We start from the raw sequence: 21,739 nt of genomic DNA on the forward strand, positions 1-21,739 counted from the left end.
ACCAATCAAAGTTCTCAGGTCAAAGAAGATCAAAGTTTGCAGATTCACACATCAGCTTTTGAAGTTTTCAAAGGAAAGGCAAGATGGTTGATTTTCAAGATTGTATCGGCAATTTTAGAGCAACAAACTGAAAATAGCAGCCCAGAATAATGCTGTTAAACGCTTGGCGCCTTACGCTCGGGTCTCCACGGCAGGCTGCGATAACAGAAATAACAGACAGAGAGGCAGTTTCAGTGGATGGCACTGTAAATCACAACAGACAGAAATTCAAATGCTAATTAAACTGGGTTTATTTTGAACTCCTCTTCAGAGGTTCACGACGGAAGGACTTTGAATTCTCCATCAAAGAGAGCAATAAACAGCAAATTCAGTCTTTATAAGCCAAACAAATTACTGTCGCCACTGCTGACAGTGGTTTCATTCACATCCAGTGAGATGAAACGTTCAGAGGAAAGCCCCTGGACTCTGTATCTGTTATGGGTCCATCCTCCAATGACAAATAGGGGAGGTATTCATGAAACAATACACTATTCTTCATTTATCAGACACTTTCTTATCCAAAAGAATTCTGGAGCAATCTGAGGTCAAGGGCCTCAAATGAAAAGTAAAACAACTTTTGCAAAGCCTTTGGTTTAGTAAAGAACTTTTTTCCAAACCCTCTAACAGGGTTGAGTTATATATATATTTGGCCAAAATATATTTTAAATACATGCTAAATAAGGGTTGTTAACTGTGAGGCTCACGTTCAACTTTTATATACCAAAATATGTTTAAAAATGTATGTCAGGTGCAAGAAAATACATTTCCAATCTCATAGCAGCCTATATTTAGGCTTAATGCCAATGTGGATGAAAAAGCCTACTAAAGGTCAAAACTATATTTATAATGATTTAATAAAGTGTACAGTACAGTACTGTGAACTAAATGAATAAAAACAACACTAGAGTCCACTAACTTTCACTGTATGGATTAAAAAAAATACAAAATGTCTTCTGTGTTTCACAGAAGAACAAGCTCACCTTTAAAATGTTGCTTTTTTTTGGGTTTGAAACCAACAGCCCCCACCTACTTGAATCACACAGCCACAGCAACCCAAAAAACAGAGCAAATCACAACAGTAATCATGCAAAAGCACTGTAACAGACCAAATAACAAAGATCCACACAGCAAACAACACTGCATTAGCAATAAGCCCCCTATTCAAACTGCTGTCCCGCCGACCCGACTGACATGAGACATGATGAACGTCCCCTTATACACACAGACTTGAATGGGCCGAGCTTACAGTCGTAAAACGCACCATTCAACTGGGACAGTCGAACCACTGGAGGGACGAGAGAGGTCACAGATTGTGTTCAAAAGGCCAGTGGGGTAACGATCTCTAAGTATTGCTTTTATTGTTCCATCTGGGGACTAAACAAAGCCACAAACAGCCTCTCTAGATTGATGTCCCATCTCTCTTGAATGTCTCCTTCTCTGTTATCACAAACGAGAGCAGCCTGTTGGTGGTCCATGTAGCAACATGCAAGCCACTGAGAAAGAGCAAAAAGTGAGAAAGCAAGTGAGAGAGAGATATATGCTGGCAGTGACTGAATGGATGGCGTTGCAGCAGGGCAGGACTGTGGGATTAGACGAGACAATGGTATGCTTGAAAGACGTAAGCCTCTCTGTGTGAAATAGAATCACTCCCTGGGGATAAGACTGCCTTCCCCGCTGAACAAAGTGAGACAGACATCCTAGTTCCTGCTGACTTCTCTCCAAAAAGACACTTTTGATAACACCACTCAATCACAGTTCCCCAGCTCAATCTATACAGCCCAGATTCATTATATATAAAAATATATGTAAAACTCACTTTAAAGAAGGGGTCTCAAACTACCAGCCTGTGAGATTGTTTCACACGTTCACAGTTTATCGCTTATAGGCTCACAAATCGTTTTTCACTTTGTGCATTTTGGTTTCGCCTTTCTCCTGTTATCATGTAGTGTTCTTGATTGTTACACTGTAGTCAAACATATATTTTTCCAAATGACTTATTACAGGCCTTGCGCAAATGAAAACGTGCAATTGTATCCTAGGTGAAAACAACAAACACGCCTGCGGGTATGTACATGCGCTGCCACTGCTTCTGTGTGCCAAATTACTCATTCATTCATTATTTATTGCCTATATAGTGAATTCCATATACTGTATAGAGGGAATATAAATAAACTATAAAAGAAATAGGGAACACTTGTTATACTGAACAGATGGTGATGTGATGAAACTACATCTCTCCCATTACAATTGATTAGTTGTTAATTGTTAAGAGTTGCACTAAATGCATGTATAGGCTAACTGCACCCGTATATAATCAAAATTCATGTTTGCATAAAGTTATTTGTATTTGTTTTAACTATTCAACTGGATACTGATGAAGAACATCATCTGAATAGTCAAGGCAGACCCTTGCGTTGAAGAAATTCTTTAACCACCTTGTATAATTTTTTGAAAAAATTATTTATATATGTTTTAATAAAGTTATGACATAAGTTAATCAAATTCTAATCAAATACATTTACGACATTGAAGTGATTTTCTTTTCACTGGAAGCTCAGATGCCTTTTGGCACTTTCTCAAATCATCAAATCAGCTTGATTGCCGTGAATTTTAATTTAAATACAGAGTCTGTTTATCAAATTCAAGAAACAGCATGTAAAATTGCAGTAGTTCATAATTTTTGTACATCACAAACTGCACCAGTTCACACACTCTCTGAAAAACATTTCCAGAAAAGACAGCGTAATTATACAAAATCCCCCTAATTCAATCTAAATACATTCAACCAGACTAATTAAAAAAAAAATCTTACATAACACCCTTAGAAAAAGCAGCGTCTGAGGTGGATATTATGCTCAAGTAGAATGAACAGAGAGATTTACATGTAAGACTGAGAAAATCATTCACCACAGGACAGCTGTGATTCTGCTAATGGTTTCTCATAAGCCCCCAGTATGTTTCTGTACAACAGCAAGAGAAGGTGCACAGAAGAGATGAGAGAGACCGCACCACTAATAAGACCCTAATTTAAGTGCAAATGATGGAATATTATTATGAAACTCCAAGGTTGTGCCAAGAAGATCATGCACACTACCACTACTTGCAAAAATCCAATCCATTTGCACCACTTACCCATGTGAAGAAAACCATCCAAAGGAAATTTTATTAGAGTTCAGGAAATCCTTCAGCAAAAACTTGGAAAAGTAGTGGATCCAAACCCAAGTCCTGAAGAGGAAGGCAACTGCAAGTGTACAGCAAGTGGCTAATCCATATATCAGGCACAGCGCAGGCGGCGTTACTCTATCTGAGCTCTTAGCTGGGACAGAAGCATGAGTGTCTCTGGGGACAGATGTGCGGTTTCTGAGACTGTGTGAACAAGACTAATTCAGGCACAAGTGAAATCCGTCAGGTGTTGAATTACAACAGAGGCTGAGGGAGGGGCTTTGTCTCCTTGGCCAATCAGAGAGGTGGGCTATTGTTTGATTTCGCACAGGTAAATGAGTCGGCCCCTCCTGTTCCCACCTGGCAGCAGACCAACAGGTAACTGAGGGCAGTAGGGACATTCAAACAGGCTGGCTTGTTTTTTATAAAGTAGGTAGACAGACTGACTGGCTGGCAGAAAAAGCTGTTGCTGAGATAAAGAACTCTTTAAGTAGAACATGCTGACTGATTGTGAACACAGCCAGAGATGTTTGTCTGACCTGCGAGCTGTCATAAAGATATTGCTAATAAAACCAACGGGATGTGAAATGTAACAATTTGTGGCCTAAGGCAAATCCTAAAGAACCTGACTTGGAAAACAGACTTAGAAAAACATACAGCTATAGAAAAACATCAAACATTGGCACAAATAAGATTCATGATTAAAAAGAACTGGTGAAAAAGCTTTCCAAGTGAGTTCACTAGCTGTTACCAAATCATGTTACATCAATTTCATGATAAAGGCTTAAAATGTAAACGTCAGAAATTTGGCCTATTTAAAAAAAATTATGTCTTGCCGAAATGGACAAAATGATTTGAAAAATTTAGGCATATCAGATATTGGCAAAATCTAATATTGTGGAAACCTAGGCCACGACTTCCCCACAAATATATAATATATTAATATTTTATAGAAGAAACATTCAGTTTTTTTTTTCTCTCTAATGAACAATTAGAGAGAACTTTTTTCACAAATTTTGCTTCAATACACATAATGAACACTTTGTTTTATATTAATGCAATTAATAAATAGTTGGCCCATGCAGCTACTTAGTATGTCAATGTGATTGCAAATGTGTGTAAACATGTATGTGTGTGTGTGTGTGTGTGTGTGTGTGTGTGCACCAATCACACTTGAAATAATAGTATGACATATTAAAGAGTATTTTTATTCACATAACTGCTCTCTACCAAAGTGTAGCTTTGTTCATTCGTTTCAAAAGCTAGTCTATACACCACTTAGATTTCTAAATAATGTAGAATGGCAGCAAACTGAGTCTGCATCTCACAGCTCTAGTGCTCAAACCCTTGAACCACCTGCCAAACATGCGTGTTTCCCTACAGAAACCAATTACTCCTGAACAGGACTGCTGGGTATTCCAGATAAAGTGCCTGGACTATTAATTAATGTGTTTTGACTAAGAAAAATGAGGCAGAATTAAATTATAGATGTATCATTTTTCATTAAACTTCTGGTTGATGGAAGGGCTCTTCAAAGCATGAAAGCTAATGCCAGGGGGAAAAAAATCAAACCTGCAGAAAAATAAGACTGTATCACTCTTAAAAGCACAGATTCGCTTTTCACTGAAGCATGGTTCCTGGGGTACATTTTTACTTTTAAAATGGACATATCATATCTGAATGAAATGTTACTAAATAAAGATAAAGCGTTAATCCGTTTTCACCAGCTGCCACCCAACACTTCGTTGAGTCTCCCGGAAGTGCATGTTGTATATATAAAATAACAACGTAAGATCAATAATCTGACCTTTGCCATTACTGATCTCTCCAAAGTGATGTGAGTGATTCCATAAAAAGTTCTGTGACTGTAATGGCAGGAAGCTGATTTATTTATTCTTTTTTTTTTGTGATTTTTTTTTATTATTATTATTATTTTCTGATTTTTTGAGGCCTGAAAATCATATTACAACACATTCACAAAATCAGCCAGTGAATTTTGTATGTATATATATTTATTTATTTATTTATTTATTTTTTATAATTTTCATAACAGGTTGCATTTCACTGACAGGCAGTATATGATGCTATAAGTGATAAAAATGGTCTGCAATTTGCTGCCAAAAATATAAATTAAATTTTATAGATTTAGATTTATTTTATTTTTTTCACAACAGGTTGCATTTTTGTATTTATTTTTAAATTTTTTTATTGGATTGTTTGGAGGTGTGGCAAACAAACAAAAAAACCTGGACCCTGTTTGCATGTGTATGTGCTTGAGTGTGTCACTTTTGTAATGAAACTTGAAATGTGGACTATAACTTGAAAAGTAAAAACAATCTATGAAATGAGACACTCTAGTGTACACAGTCTCAGGGCAATGCATTGAATCGTGGTATATACAATCTATGAAATGAGACACTCTAGTGTACACAGTCTATGCACAAACTGAAGCGATGATTCTTGGTTTTTGGATAGTATTGTCATTGTGTCATATAATTCTACAAATGCCTCAGCTCGAGTTTCACTTCAAATCTCACATATGCCCACATAAGCTCAAGGAGGATGTTTGTGACACTGCTCTCATCTTCATTCTAGCCGTAGCTTTCAAACTAAAGAACAATAGCACCTGCTGTTAGTAAAGCGAGATTCAGTGTGTGCAAATCTTTGGGGAAAAAAAATAAGCAACTGAGCTATAGCTGATTCCTTTTTATTCAAGCTTGTTTGCCACAAACTGGTAAATGGTGATTTTCCTTTCAGTAAATCAGACTTGTAAAGCTACTTTACTGTTGCTTAATTAGCTTGCTAATTGGTAATGTCATGTAATGTGCATGCAAGCAAGTCTTGCTTGGAATAATGTGGTAATGAATCACAGCAGATGAACAAGCCAGGAAATCTCACACATGCAAGTCCTGTGACGGCACTTCTGCTGTGGAGCAAAGTCTCCAGCTATAATCCACCAGTTTTCATGCTTGCTAAATGCTCTTTTTCGAATTAGACAAATAATGCTGTTTCATTCTCTTGATCTGCGAGTGGCTTCTCTGTAATCCTCACGCTGAGAAGGATTGCGTTGATGAGAATGACCCAAACCAGGGAGTAATCTGGTTGGTCTGGTTAACCTGGTAATCTGGTTAATCTAAATTAGCGTCACATCAAACTGCCAAATTTATCAACAAATTCTGCTCAACAGTCCTCTGGGGCTGCGCGACAAGTGTGTTTACAGACACTTGAGAAATTACATAACTTTTTCTCTGCTTTTTTCTAGGACGTAACAATCAGTGGATGCATCCCTGACACAAACGTAGGAAAGTGTGGAAAAATTGTTAATTTGTGTATTATTATTAGATATTTAAAAATAACTGAAACAAATTAGGGATTTGACAAACACTAGGGTATTTTTTTTTATTTTTTGCTAATTAAAATAAGCAAAACAATTCAAATTTATCACAGTTTAATTTCATTGCTTTTAGTCCACTTTAATATTTAATGCTGAAAACTAAAAATCTGCATGTACTTTCAGTTAATGAAACAAAAATGGAATATATATATATATATACTGTATATACACATCACAGATTATTATAGGGGTAAATATAATTTTTGTAGGCTACCGTGAAAAAAACAAAACAAAAAAAAGTATCTTTTATTTTTTATTTTTTGAAATTGTGTTCAACAGTGTTTAGTACAAGCAATCTGTGAAATTTAAAGACTTCCAAAAAATAACAAAGCATGTGAGTCTGTTTAGCAGGAGTGTCTATAACCTAGAGCCCAATTGTTTTGATACGAACAACACTCTTTTTGATTATGACAGCGTAGACAAAGCATGGCAAGACTTAATCAGTGTAGAAGAAAAGAATGACAGAGACCATCGAACACAAAGGAGGACTGTCTGAACAACACAGAACTACTGCAGTGACACCAAACCTCAATATCTACCTTGAAGACCCTGAACTTCAACATCTGCCCTGGCCAGACAAATCACCAGCCTTGAATATTATCAAACCACTGTGGGTAGTTTTAAAGAGAAGACTGAGAAGCAGATTCCTTCTGCCAACATCTCTGAGGCAACTGGAAGATGTTTTTTTTTAGACAGCATTCAACTGGAGACCTTTCAGAAGTTGTATGGACCTATTCTAAGAAGGTTGGAAGCTGCATTAATGCCAAATGGTGGTAAAACACCTTAATTAAGAAATACTACCTATTTCTCTGGTGTTCACATTATTCACATTATTGGCGTGCAACACTGGTGGTGGTTGAGGAGAGACACCCCTCATATGACTGTAGAGCTGTGGGTGTACAGCAATACACAATAAAGCACTATATAAATGTCTCATTCATTCATTCATTCACTTACACTACTTTGTCCAACCCCTGTACATCCTGAAGTTACTTAATTATATATACATGGATAGATTTTAAGTTACCAACATGCTTTGCACTTGCATTGGACTGAATTGGAAGAGCAAATGCTGAAATTAAGTGTTAAAATTATTTTATGCATTACTGAATTCAGTTATATTGGACATTTAAAAAAGAGTTTCTGTTGTTTAGGTTTTTCTGTTACCACTGTGTTAAAGAGTAGAGCTTGTGGTTGGGTTATTAGATGGTTATATGATGACTATGGTTTTTGTGGTATCATTTAATGAACGTTAGCTGTGCTAAAGTCAGTGCAGTGACAAACTACAAATGCATGTCTAAAACCAAATTTAATGTAAACAACTGCCTTAATAAATTGAGTAAAATCAAAAACTATGTTCATTTTAACTAATTTAGTTAAGTAGATTTTACTTAATTCCAAATGTGAAACTTACTTAAATTAAATTTGTATTATTTCAGCCCAAAATAATGTCATTGTTTTTCAGCATAATATTACAAGAGCATCAGTATCAGATAACAGATGCTAGCAAATATTCATTTCATGATATTGATAGATTATTGTTTGTATGATCATACAACAAGAGGAGCTGTGCTCAATATGTCAACGAACACATTAGTTTTTTTTACCACAGTCATATTTACTATTGCTCAGGGAGGTTAGCTTGCAAAAATATGATGATGATTGATGATTGTAAGAGAAATCATTTATTTATACTAGGACTAGCACAGGCGATGTCAAACACACAGACAATGACATTTCCATAGCACTCAACTACAAGAAATTTCAGTTTAACACACAGAATGTAAAAACAAAGGCCCTCTATGATTTAAACAAAGATGATCTTGTCTCTGCAAGATATAGGGTGACAGCGGGGTGAGTTCACATCTGTTCTGATATACCGCTCCGCTCCCCAGGGCCAGAGGCTGTAGCAGACAGACACAGTGGCATGAATTCATAATGTTAATCAATGTGAAGGACGACACACCCCACTGTGACAGAGCAACAGATTCGCTTGATTTATGCCCATGCAGAGCATGGAGAGGAAGTGCCATTAGCCAGCACACAATGCATTAAGATTTCTCTTGTCCTAATTACATTCCCTCTCTCTCAGCACACACGGGGGTACAGTAATTACTGAGCTGCTGGTCATCCGGTGTGCTGTCTGTGCTCTGTCACACATTCAGTCACATGACACTTGTCTTAGGATGAGCGATCTCAGCCTGCCCACCTCTGGCATCTATGCTTTCTTCATTTATGAGAGTGCACATCTTAGTGGAAGTGTTGTGGTTACCAGTCTGGGAGCATCTCCTTTAACATTTGAATGTCATCATGTTTAAATGAAGAATGCATGTTTGATTGCTGTTTATATGCCATGCTTAAATGTTGCATGCTAAAGAAAACAAAAGCTCTAGTAACTTTTACCTTAATTTTATTTAGGATGCTTACAGTTTTTCTTCCAGAGCTCCATGTGAGAACACCAACATTGAAAGTAAAAAAAAATGTGTATTTATGACACAAAATCTTCACAATTGCTTATAACAGGCCCCATATGTAGTCCATATCATATGGGGCATCTAGTGAAGCAATAACTGATGTTATATGTCACCTATATGCAAGGACAGCTACAATTTAATTGCAACACAAATATACCTTTAATAAAAGCAATGCAAATACAATTTCATGGCTGGAGCAAAATAGCTGTTTATGGCTGGTAAATATTCATAATTCATTCATCATAAATACAATTTCATGGCTGTTCGGGAGGAACAGTCGCAGTTCATTAACCTGATTAACAAAGTGGAGACCAATCAGTAATCTACTGATGACAAGGTATAAATAACAGCAGAACCTACCCCTGTTCATTGACAGTTTTCAGCATCCCTCCTCCACCCCATTTCTCCTCACTTATAGATCCATCTACTCTTACCCACAACCGGGGGGAGTACTCTGGGTTCGGGACACATCCCGAGCTCGGAGCCCTCCACCCGGACAGCACGCCAAATACGCATAAACTTACGGTATAATATACGTAGATGTGAACTCGTCATTGGTAGACATGACAGAAAGTTCCCTGTATAAAATATGACAAGTCATAAAAGTAAACAAAGGCAGACTGACTGTAGATTAATCTTAAAATTACACTGAAAGCCAAAGTCTCATTTAAATTCAACCACAACCTCAAGCCACAGTCCTCAAAGACACACAGAGATATTACAGAATCCTCCAAAACGGTTAAAACAGCCACAGAGAGATGTTTGGTGGTTAGCTTGAAAAAATGCACAAGCAGTGAGCTACTTGCATATTGAGCTTGCTATGAAAACAATAGGTGATGTATTATTGCAGACACAGGAATTTTGACAACATGGAGGACTCATTTACAACATTAATCATTACTTTCTATGATATCTGTAAACTGTTACTGGCTGTCATAAATATCCTGAATTGGTTTAATAAAGTCAGGGTCATGAAATGATTACAAAGCATTTTTTTTTTCTCAGTGACACAGATGCACAGGTTGGCATTTCTCCCTTAAATAAGACAAGCCACATCATGGAGCATGCATGAAATACTGATTATAACTAAACAAATGATATAAACCTGTCTGCCTAAACCAGCTCTGACGGCTACTCACTGGTGCAATGATAACACCGTCCTGCATCATATTTGATGAATGAAATCCAATACATGTTTCTTACTAATTTTGGGTTTCTAATTCCAAAAACTATTGGAATACTGTTTTACTTGAGCATGCCTGATTTCCATTCTTTTGCAGATTGTTGATGATACATTTAAACTTTTGACATTTGACTGCTTGTTATTTTGATAAGTGCATTAAAGCTGACACCAGTGTTGTACCATATTACAAGTAACAAGTTAAGTAATCAGATTACATTTTTCAAGTAACTTGTAAAGTAGTAAACTAGTAACTAGTAAAAGCATTACAGGTTACTTCAAATAAGAAAGCAAGCTACTTTGTTTTCCCATTTATTCACTGACATCTCTCCTGTCCCTGTGTTGAGAGAAATTGGGAGTGACATGCAGAGGCAGAGGTGCTTCCTTCAGCCTGAGGCTTATTAATTTCACTTTTGGTGTGAAAGGGCCAAAAATATATCTTTTGGGGGGGTTTAATATTAAAAACAAATGAACAAGCCCAGGTAGCAAATCTTAATGCATTACTTTCCATAAATAAGTAACTAAGAAACACAATTTTTTTTTTGAGTAACGTAATTGTAATGCATTACTTTTAAAAGTAATTTTCACCAACACTGGCTAACACACATTTATAATTTGAAAAATCTTCATTCTTATTTTTGTAAAAGTGCAAATGCAAAGTGTTTATTGATATTTTAAACTCAGTATCATCAAATTAGACCTTTTTTTGCAAACCAGCAGACATGCAAGGTTATATAATTTAACTGCATAATCTGCAGGACTGGCCTCACTGATGATTAAAGAGACTTTTTCTTCTGAATCTTAATAATTCATGCTAATTCACACATTCTTCACTCCCAGGCAGTGTGGAGGAAGATTATGAGCTCTGATAGGGGAGAAGAACCCGGCAGCATCCAGACTCCACACTATAGGTGGCCCGTGAGCATCCTGAGGCTCGGGTTTCAGGCCCACTCATTCCCAGCCTGCATGCACAGGCCTGTCCTTAAAGCTCTCCTTATGTACACCACTGCCTGGAATGAGGGTCTATTGATGTCAGCTTACACAGATACCACTCATCAGGGTAGTGAAGAGTCATGTCCGCCTCTTGTTTTATGTTTCAAGTGAAAGGAATTGAAAAACACAGCTATATTTATATAAGGGGGCCACCTCAGGAGGATGAGTAAAGAGAAAGGCATTACAGTGAGGATGTGTGGTGTCACAACACAGAATAGGTGGTGGTGGTTAACATTGTGCACTGCCAACACAATAGAGTCCAGGTAGGCGGATCCATTAAAAAGTGGAAACATACAAAGCTCTCCTATCAGCAATGTGCCCTTGAGCAAGACACTTAATCAAGATCGCTCCAGCGGGACTGAAGCAGCATGGCGTGCACTGCAAGTTGCTTTAGATAAAAGCTAAATGACAAGCTACCAAAAAAAGGCTACCTGGAACACAAATATTTCCTCGTTTAGATATTAATAGATACAGAACACTCTGAAAACTGATGACCTTTAACAAAAAAAGGTAGTGTAAAATAGACTGATCTGAAATCAGATTTGATAATCCAGATTGAAAGTCATTGTAAAATAGCCAATATATACATATTTACGTGCCTGTAAACTGTGAGTAGGCTACAGTTAAGCTGATGGTACATAAAGTGTGGAGTCAGAAAAACACTAGCGGTAAAAATTTTGGGGTCAGATTTTTTGTGGATTTTTAATGGTTTTGTCTCATATTCATCAAGGATACATTTGAGAAAAATACAGTAAAAATATATATTTTTTAAATTAAAACAACATTTTGTAATACCTATTGTAATATATTTTAAAATTTAATTTATTTCTGTGATCAAAGCTGAATTTTCAGCATCATTACTCCAGTCTTCAGTGTCACATGATCTTCAGAAATAATTCTAATATGCTGATTTGCTGCTCAAGAAATATTTCTTCTTATTGTTTATTATTTATTAAACAATTATTAACCATAATAAATAAATAAATAGCAAGTTCAAAAGAACCGCATTGAAAACTTTTGTGACATTATAAATGTATACATTTTATGCATCCTTGATGGATGAAAGTATTCATTTCTATTAAAAAAATTGTAGTGTATGTCAACCAGTAGACATTCTTCTACTTTCTTTTTCCATTGCACATTCTGTAGCAGACAGGTGCTTTTAATGTAGACAACTTCATTTAGATTTTGATATGTTTAGCCACTTTTGCAACTTAGTGAATTAATACAGAACTTCAATTATGTGAGGTCGGACCCTCCAAGATGTGTGCAAAATTGGCTATTTTACAGCTCACAGGCCTACATTTAAAAACTGATCCACTCCATATTTACAATTGGAAAAAAAAAATTGTTGTTTCCTCATATAATAAAACCAAGCAGCCACAGTAAAAGGATTTTAAGACACACCTTTATTAACACTTCTTAACTGTAGTTTGACTCGAAGAAATGTTATCAGTTTTGTCTACTGTCCGTTTCCCATTCACAAACACAAAGACATTGATGCCTGCTGTCAGAATCTCTAAACTCATGCTCTGCAACTCAATCAGACCCTCATTTCACTAGTTGCAATTCACATAACAATGTCAGAGTTTACACAGACTCACACACCTGTCTAGGCTGAAAGGTCGACATGGTTTTGGAATCCTCTAATGTTGGAGTTGCTCCATCTAGCATGATGGCCACCAGAGCGAGACTGACAGAAATACCAGGTTAATGCATAATTCAGTATTTCTAATGAATATCTCAATTAAACACACGATTCTTTGTCTGGTAAAGATCTGTGACTACATAACTGAATAACTACACAATAGAACAATCATCTCTCTGAATGGATTTCACACATAACTTGAACTGTATAACTCAAAGCACCTGACAGAACACATGCACTACGTGGGCATTTGTGTATGCATATTATATTTTTCAATGTGTACTGTCTCAAGTCAAGTTTGTTTCCAGATTAACATGTCTGTGAACTACAGACACTAGAGGTTTGAAAGGATGAGATGTTTTTGTTCATAAATATAGTTCACAATTCAAACAATTGAGATTTATGGTTGATCATAGATAGCAGATACAGTTTTACAATCATAGTTAAACAAAATAATCCCCACGCTCTTCCTGTGAGTTCAGGTGCTTCAAACTAATAATAAAGTCCATAAAAAGAGATCTGCATGCTTGAAAGATCTTACAAAAATACTTTGTTTTAATACATAATGACAGCCAAAGAGGGAACATGTATTTCTGTAAGACATTTCCAAAGAGCAGATCTCTTTTGAATGGATATAATCATAGTTCTATTCTCTCTCTTTTTTAAAAAAAGGAAGCACATACAAAAGCTTTATTCACACAGGAAGGAAAAATCACAGATAAGATCTCTTTAACATCTTAATTGTATCTTTCAGATTGAGATTTAATGAGGAGAAAATGAAGACTTGCTTACTTAAAAAAAGGAAGCACATACAAAAGCTTTATTCACACAGGAAGGAAAAATCACAGAAACTGTCAAAAAAGTCAAAGATCTCAATTCAATCTCAAGTATTTCTCATCCAGTTTTAAGAAGACCAGAGCTGCGTTTCCCAAAACCTTAATGCTACATAGTTCTTAAGTTATAAGCTGTACCTTATCATTAATATGTGTTTCCTGAAACGTTCTTAGTTAAGTATACCTTCAGTAAGTCATACTTTCGTAAGGTTGATCTGAACCACTCTTAGCTATACCTTATACAGATCATTACATCTCGGCCTATACGAATATAATTTTGAAGTTTTAATACACCCAGTGTTCAATTAGGCTAATTGAAGTGTTTTCATGAAAAGAATAAAACTCTTACTAGACTGATGTTAGCTTTTTTATTATATTATCCAAAGCTACATCAGCTGGCAAAGCATTAGTCAGTAAAAGCTTAGAAGTCTATTTAAAGGGAATGATTGTGATGTGGAGTTTGGTCAAACTATGGGAGCGATACAGTGAATAGTTATACCTTCAAAGCTGTATTTTCAGCATCATTACTCCAGTCTTCAGTGTCACATGATCTTCAGAAATCATTCTAATATGCTGATTTGCTGCTCAAGAAACATTTCTGATTATTATCAATGTTGAAAACAGTTGTGCTGCTGAATATTTTTGTATATGCATGTCAACAATTGTCATTTGTTTCTATCTGTGTTTCTTCTAAGGAGGATTATGCTTAAATGAAATGAGAGCTTCAAAAGAGCAACCAATTAGATTTCCCTGTGCGCCAGAACAACTCTACATAAAATATTCACTCTCATTTGCCATGAACTTCTGTAGTTTGTAATGTGAATAATTTTAGAGTCATATTCTCCCAGCTAATTCAGCTCCCGTCCCCAGGACCACAGCAGGGAATCTCTGCTTTAGAGTCAAGACACGGTGCACAAACCCACAGACAATTAACCAGGCCACTTCAATCTCTTCTATTGTCTTTCAAGGGCTGCCCTCAATTATATACACAGAGAAAACTGATTATTTTCTCTGTGGTGAGATAAAGTTTCTTCTTTGTGGACGGCCTGGGTTTTATTACATGCTGCAAGCCGCGAGGATTTGCTCAGAACTGACTGGGGTGAGATTTAAATCACGCAGGAACAGGAAACACATATTTTCCTCATATCCATTTGCCATTTACTGTTCAGATAAATGGAATTGCATATTCAATATGCATCTTTCCAATAATATAATATGTATCAGGCCCAGGCAATTATAGATAATCTTTAAACTGTAATTTGTATGGATTACTATATCCATCATACACAGCGAGCATGTCATTGATATGCAGTTGATCTCATGTATTTGCCTAATCTTCGTTGTGTGTGGCTTCATAAACACTGACCTTGGGCTATCAAGGACTGCTCTGTATGTTAGCTGTGTTTTTTGTTTTAGTTTTTTTGATATTGTGGTTGTCATTTTAGCAGTTGATTTTATTCTTTGGTAGGCTAAGTGGCTCATCAGTGATATTTAAACAAACCACTAACCCCAAGGTTTAAACTATACCTTTTATGCCACAAACATGATTGATACTTCAAATCATGCAGTCAGTATTTTTAAGCTACTGAATTCATATTTTTCACCAGGCTGAGAGTAAAATCCCACAAAATTACACTGAAAGACCAGAATAAAAAGACATGAGCAAGTACTTCTTTTTTTTTAACCTGACAAATACCCACAACACCCAAGCCATTTGTTATTGACTTGCATGGGTGTTTCCTTGGCCAATGCTGATATCTAGAGAAGGCCTTTAAGACCTATCTTACCAAATCAAAAGTTGGGGTTGTTAAACTTCTTCTAATCAACAAGTCTGCATTTATTTGATCAAAAATACAGTAAAACTTAAATATTGTGAAATACTATTACAATTTAAAAGAAATGTTTTCTAAGTGAATATATGTTAATTTATTCCTGTGATCAAAGCTGAATTTTCAGCATCATTACTCCAGACTTCAATGTGTGTCACATGATCCTTCAGAAATCATTCTAATATGCTCATTTGCAGCTCAAGAAACATTTCTTATCATTATCAATGTTGAAAACAGTTATGGTGCTTGATATTTTCGTGGACACATTTTTCAGGATTATTTGATGAATAGAAAGTTCAAAAGAACACCACTTATTTGAAACAGAAATCTTTCATAACATTATACTGTATCATTGTCCTCATTTGTAAGTCGCTTTGGATAAAAGCGTCTGCTAAATGACTAAATGTAAATGTAAATGTCAATGTCACTTTTGATCCATTTAATGCATCCTTTCTGAATAAAAGTATTCATTTCTTTCAAAATAAAATCTTACTGACCTCTTAGTTTAAGTTAACACAGTTTATTCAACTGAATTACTGCAAATGAGACCTGAAATTAAATTAATGCTTATTACACACAATAGTTACTCAAATTTATAATTTGTAAAATGCAAAACATAAAATAATTTTATTGTTGTGTTTTGTTTTTAAAATCACGTTATATTATATTATGTAAATCAAATATGAAAATTATACTTGTTTATATTCAGTGCTACAAACAAAACACACTACCTATTATTTTATGTTTCTTTGTATATAATGTCTTAAGTTTGATCTTCCATCTTTATCCTTGTTCTCCATCTCTCCTAACATATTCTTATAGATGCGTGTCATAGTGATGCCACACACATCTCACCATCCCTTACCTAAATGTTCCTCTGGGGTGGGAAACGAACTTTACACCTCGAGCCTCCCTCACTAATGGCCTGTCAACACTCTCACTGCAATCAAATAACACTTCTCTACAACAATAACACAAGAGCTGTCAAGCAGACAAGAAGCCAGTGAATCAGAGAATGAGGACAGGGTGTGGACAGGACTGAGGGAAGTGGGACAGGCACAGACTCTGAGTCTTCCTTCAGTCTAGCGGAGGACATGCGGAAAACCTATCATCTAATGTGTCAAACTGTGGCGAGCCCTTCTAGTAAACAGCACGGCCAATTAGACTTAATAACAGGCCTCACACACCTTGCCCAATCCTCTATCATCTCCACACTGTCCAGTCCAACACAGATGCAATGCATTACCATACATGAATGTGCACACTGCTTTCGCTCTCTGTAACATCCCAGAGGACAATTTTATCCCTCAGAGGTTGCTCTTTTATGGCTCTTGACTTGGTTGCAGATACAAATGATGTTGCTGGTTATATACAGAAAGCTCAGATCATTTGGTTTTGGAAGAATATGATAAGAGTACTGAGTCCTTATTGAAGTCTCTGACTTTTGATAGCAGACTTTGCGTTCTTGGGAAATATGAGCAGAATTAGTTTGAAACACCAGAAATATTGTTGAAATATTTTCTGATAGGGTTTCAGCTGAAACTGGGGCCTTGTTCTCATCATTCAATCACATAGCTAAACAACTGAGTCATTGAAGACATCTTATTTGTGCTTTTTATGTAAACAATTAAACTTGTAGATAGATAGATAGATAGATAGATAGATAGATAGGTCACACGTCAGAGATCAATAGTTTGGTAACACTTTACTTGTATATATAATGCATTATATAAGTATTTCTATGCATTAATTGTGTCTTGTAATGCACTTTGTAATGTACTGTATCAATCTCATTAATAATCATAACCACAGTAATAATACATTATTATACTTATCTATTCATTGTCGCACCTTTAAAAAGTGTAATGCATTGAAAAACATTATGACAAAAAATCTATTTCAGTTGTAACAACGAACCTGCAAATATTGTAATGCATTTCAACTTTGGTTACAATTATTCGTGAAAAGATTAATTATAACGTACATTATGAATAACTTAATAATGCATTATACAAAAAGGGTTCAAATAAAGTGCTATGAGTAGGACTAATGATTATGCCTCTACAACACGGTTTTGATTACCACTGAAAAAAATCAGTTTGTTAACACTATTAAACCAATTGTGTCATTGCCGACACATCAAACCAAGCTGCATTCATTCTGCTGTAACTCTTTAACTGTTTACACCATATAAATAATTTAAAATGCTCCTTACAGTAAACAACTTGCTCTTTTAGGGAAAATACTGCTTATTACAGTAATGTCCTGATTTTCCTCAGTAAACCACACAGCATCTTTCGAGAAGTGCGAAAAGGAAGAATCTGAATGGACAATTAAAGTACGCAATAGGTTAGAGTCTGAGGTGCAAAAAATCATTTCAAAAACAAACAAAACCATGGCGAAGAACGAGTATACAACAGAAGAGGTGATTGTGATGATTTTTGAATCAGCATTTACACTTGTCTTTATGAGCTATAATCTGCAATACTTTTCTAAAAGACTGCTGTTACTGTACATTGGCATCATTGTGTGAGTCTGCAGTATAAGAGCACAACTGCCAGTTTTATCTATACATGAAACAAGTATGGGTTTGATTCAGGTGCATTTCTTGTTTTATCTGAAATTAACTTCATAAAAACAATCTGTTTCTGTCTGTGTTTCTGTCTGTGTGAGGTGGAGAATTTTGCTCTCTGCTCAAAGGAGCTTCTCTCCTCCGGTTTATCCTGTGGGTGGCTCAGTGCAGATCCATCTCTCACATTAATAATGTCCTGACGTGAGGAGAGTACAGCCAAGAACAGCCACGTTACACCTGCACTGCAATACAACACAACACAGGATCATTACACGCTCCACATCACCACCTAAATAAACACTGCATGCACAGGTGTGCACATGAATGGAGGTCCATGTGCTCTATAAGCATTATTTCCTAACTTTGTGACTGTCATGAGACATAATAAAGAGCCCTTTGCGGAGGAAGGACATGTAGCAGAATTACAGGATATCTGTGTAAGTTCAAGGGCTTTAGTATCCTCTCAGGACCTAATCTCCAGCTAAACCTCACGCTCTGTCTCCAGAGGCTGGATGATATGCATTAGACACTGATGGAATGATGTGCTCAGGTTCCTTCAGACCTGAGGGCAGAGTTTGATTCCTATAGTGCTGCTCTGCTGAAAGACGTTTCTCATTTCATGCTTCATGTGAACAGACCGGTGTATGTTCAACATGCAGCTCACGGAATCAGATCCGGTCTGACAGCATGCTAAGTGCTGAATATATAAAAGTCCAAGCATTTTCTTAAAGGCATAGATCACAAATGTTCATTATTTGCATACCCATGTTACAAATCTGTGTGAGGTTGAGCAAATTTGACAGAATTTCCATTTAGGAGTGAACTATTCCTTTCATGCCTGTTCTGACAGAAACTGGTAGAAGTATTGCTAAAAAAGGCAGGAAATTGTAAAAGGGAAAGTGGGATCAAAAACATCACCCACACATACCTACCAACCACGCAACACATCGCACACAACACAACGTATCTGCACTAACCACCAGGCCATGTCTCTGACATTAAAACTTTCTGTACTTGTTTAAAAAGCAGCAAAATGTAAGATGCATTTAAAAAAACAAAAAACAAATTTACATATTTATAATTTTAAAAATAACAACAATAAAGTGTAATAATATTTGTTTGAAAATGAAATGTGATAAACAAAATGTAAAAAACACTACTTTAATAATAATATTTATTGTTATTATTAAATGTTACAAATATATTGATATATGTGCATAAATATAAAAATCATATTAATTTATTAAATAGTACAATAAATATTTAAAGATAAATGTTAAAATAATAATTTAATAATAACCATCTGTGTTGTGAACAACAAATAAAAAAACTGTAATAATAAAATAATAATAATTTAAAGTAGTTATAATATGTTTTAATTAAATGTAATAAAAACTACTGTAATAATAATAATCATAAAATGTAATCAAAAAACAAACAAACAAAAACAACTGCAAAACTAATTACAATTCTGATTCTCAGTCAAACTCTGCAATTATTATGAAAATAGTTGTGTCATCTACACATCAGCAGATCATGAAAAGCATGCATCTGTGCAGCATACAATTAAAAGAAAGGTTGCTACCACTTTTATTCTATTTTCAGTGTGTTTAACACTCCTTCTCGAGTGTGTGCGTGCACAAAAATGTTGCTGACACTTGAGAAAAGGTTCTACACACAGTACCACAAAGTACCACATACATGCACAGTTGTATGCCTCAGTTCAGTCCAAGGGCTACCGATCAACAGAGAAAGAGCCTGATCAAGGCCAAAGCAGCCAGCATCACATTCATGTGGGTGTAAAGTCAGCCGAGGCTCTCATTCAAAGGCTGCTGTATCTGAACCGCACCGGTAAACTGCATCTCTGAAGAGACTTTTGTCATGAAATAAGTCTTTGTATAAATCATTTTGTAGATTAAACAAATGAGAGGCAGCGGCTGTGGTGTGGTGAGATACGGTCCATCTGTCTCATGGACCGATGGGGGTCTTAATGTGCTCATAAGCCCCTGGAGCCCCTCAATCACATTCTCATCCCACACAAGGGAAATACTCCCAGTCAACCAGCAGGAGAATAGCAAGCTTACTTATCCCAGCATCCCCTTCCTCCAGCTGTCCTCGAAAGATGCCGTATGCTTCCCAACCCTGTGCTTCACTCTGATGAATGCTCTCGCCCCAAAAATAAACACATTGCATGAATCTCAAAGCTTCTCCTCCTAAAGAAACGTGGCACACAAACACAGAACAGAGAAGAAAGGTGAAGTTTGAATTAAAATGACAGTTTACCCCAAACTAAGGAAAGTCAATATGGTTCATTTATGTTTTAGACCCCACTTATTTTGACTGCTGAAAAAAAAAAAAAAAAAAAAAAAAAATTACGATCCAAGATTTGGGTGAACTATCCCTTTAAAGCCCCACAGAAGTTATATTCGATGCAAACATTTCTACATAATCTTTATCTTGACAGCAAAAAAACATCAGCATTCAGCTACATGATCAAGATGACAATTTGATTCTAAAGAAAATGTGTCGCATAGTGATATTCACGTCCAAATTGAATTTACCATATGTCTGTCAGTTTGAGCTTATCTACTATGCTAGTCATAAAAGCTGACAAAACAAACTTTTAACAGATATACACATTTAGGATTTACAGTCTTTCACTTTCTGGAAAATGGACCAAAAATATTGATGAATCATATGCATAGCTGCATACAAATGTATGATAAATCTGTTAAAATAAATACTCCCTACAATTAAGAGTGTCCCATTGTATTAATATAAACACCAGCAACCACAGATCCAAGTTTGCAGAAAACAGCTCAGAGATAATACTAAGTCATACACAAATAATTGAATTTGACCATTTGGCATCAATGAACCCCTGCTGATGACAACCGGCCTCTTCATCGCAAACACTGGCTTGCATAATGCAGTATATACTGTATACTGTCTAATGTTGTTTTTTAAAAATAGTACATTGAATAAAAACATTGCATTATTCTATGTTTTTGGAACATTACCTCATCATACCGCATGTGTATTTCCAAATCATCTTAGAAATAAAAACGTATTCCACATTTATTTATTACATTTTGTGTTATAATGTGTTATACTATAACATTTGGCAGTCTTGTCAAATAACGTGTCAAGAAAAATTGTGGGTGATATTAACGTCATACTGGAATTTGTACTGGAAGCAATGCCAAGGTCAAGTTATGTGAATTTGTAGTTTTTGATGGAGTGTTTTTTGTTACAGCCCTCCAACTTAGGCAAAATAAAGTAGTCTTCAGTTATTCCATGCATACTGTGCACAATATATATATATATATATATATATATATATATAATATATATATATATATATAAATATATATATATATATACTGCAGAAATAGGAGAATGGAAGTATGCCATACTAAATAGTGGTGTAATGTAACAAAGTAATAATACTTTGTTACAGTGCTTAGAGAATCTGTACTTTACTTGAGTTTTAATATTTCTGTTAACTTTTACTCCACTATATTTTCTAATTAAAATGTATACTTTTACTCCAATTCATTTCCCTGAAGCATATTTGTTACTTACTAAAAAATAAAGTTGGAAGAAGACAGACTG

The 21,739-nt window shown here is 35.7% G+C and overlaps 1 protein-coding gene across 19 annotated transcripts in view; it reads right to left on the minus strand.

Moving 5' to 3' along the window:
- LOC109112947 (receptor-type tyrosine-protein phosphatase F-like) overlaps positions 1 to 21,739 on the minus strand; it is a 196,808-nt gene that overhangs the window by 158,401 nt on the left and 16,668 nt on the right. For 8 of the 19 annotated variants that reach the window (XM_042757554.1, XM_042757542.1, XM_042757553.1 and 5 more), the window contains one exon: positions 20,209 to 20,337. The exons of 1 other annotated variant lie outside the window; for it this stretch is intronic. The gene's annotated coding sequence lies outside the window, so the exon portion shown is untranslated. Of the gene's footprint in view, positions 1 to 3,171; positions 3,428 to 20,208; positions 20,338 to 21,739 lie in introns of those variants that run through there. 10 more of the 19 variants (XM_042757546.1, XM_042757545.1, XM_042757544.1 and 7 more) reach the window with 2 other exon arrangements.

Source organism: Cyprinus carpio, chromosome A6 (genome assembly GCF_018340385.1).
Source record: "Cyprinus carpio isolate SPL01 chromosome A6, ASM1834038v1, whole genome shotgun sequence".
NCBI lineage: Eukaryota > Metazoa > Chordata > Actinopteri > Cypriniformes > Cyprinidae > Cyprinus > Cyprinus carpio.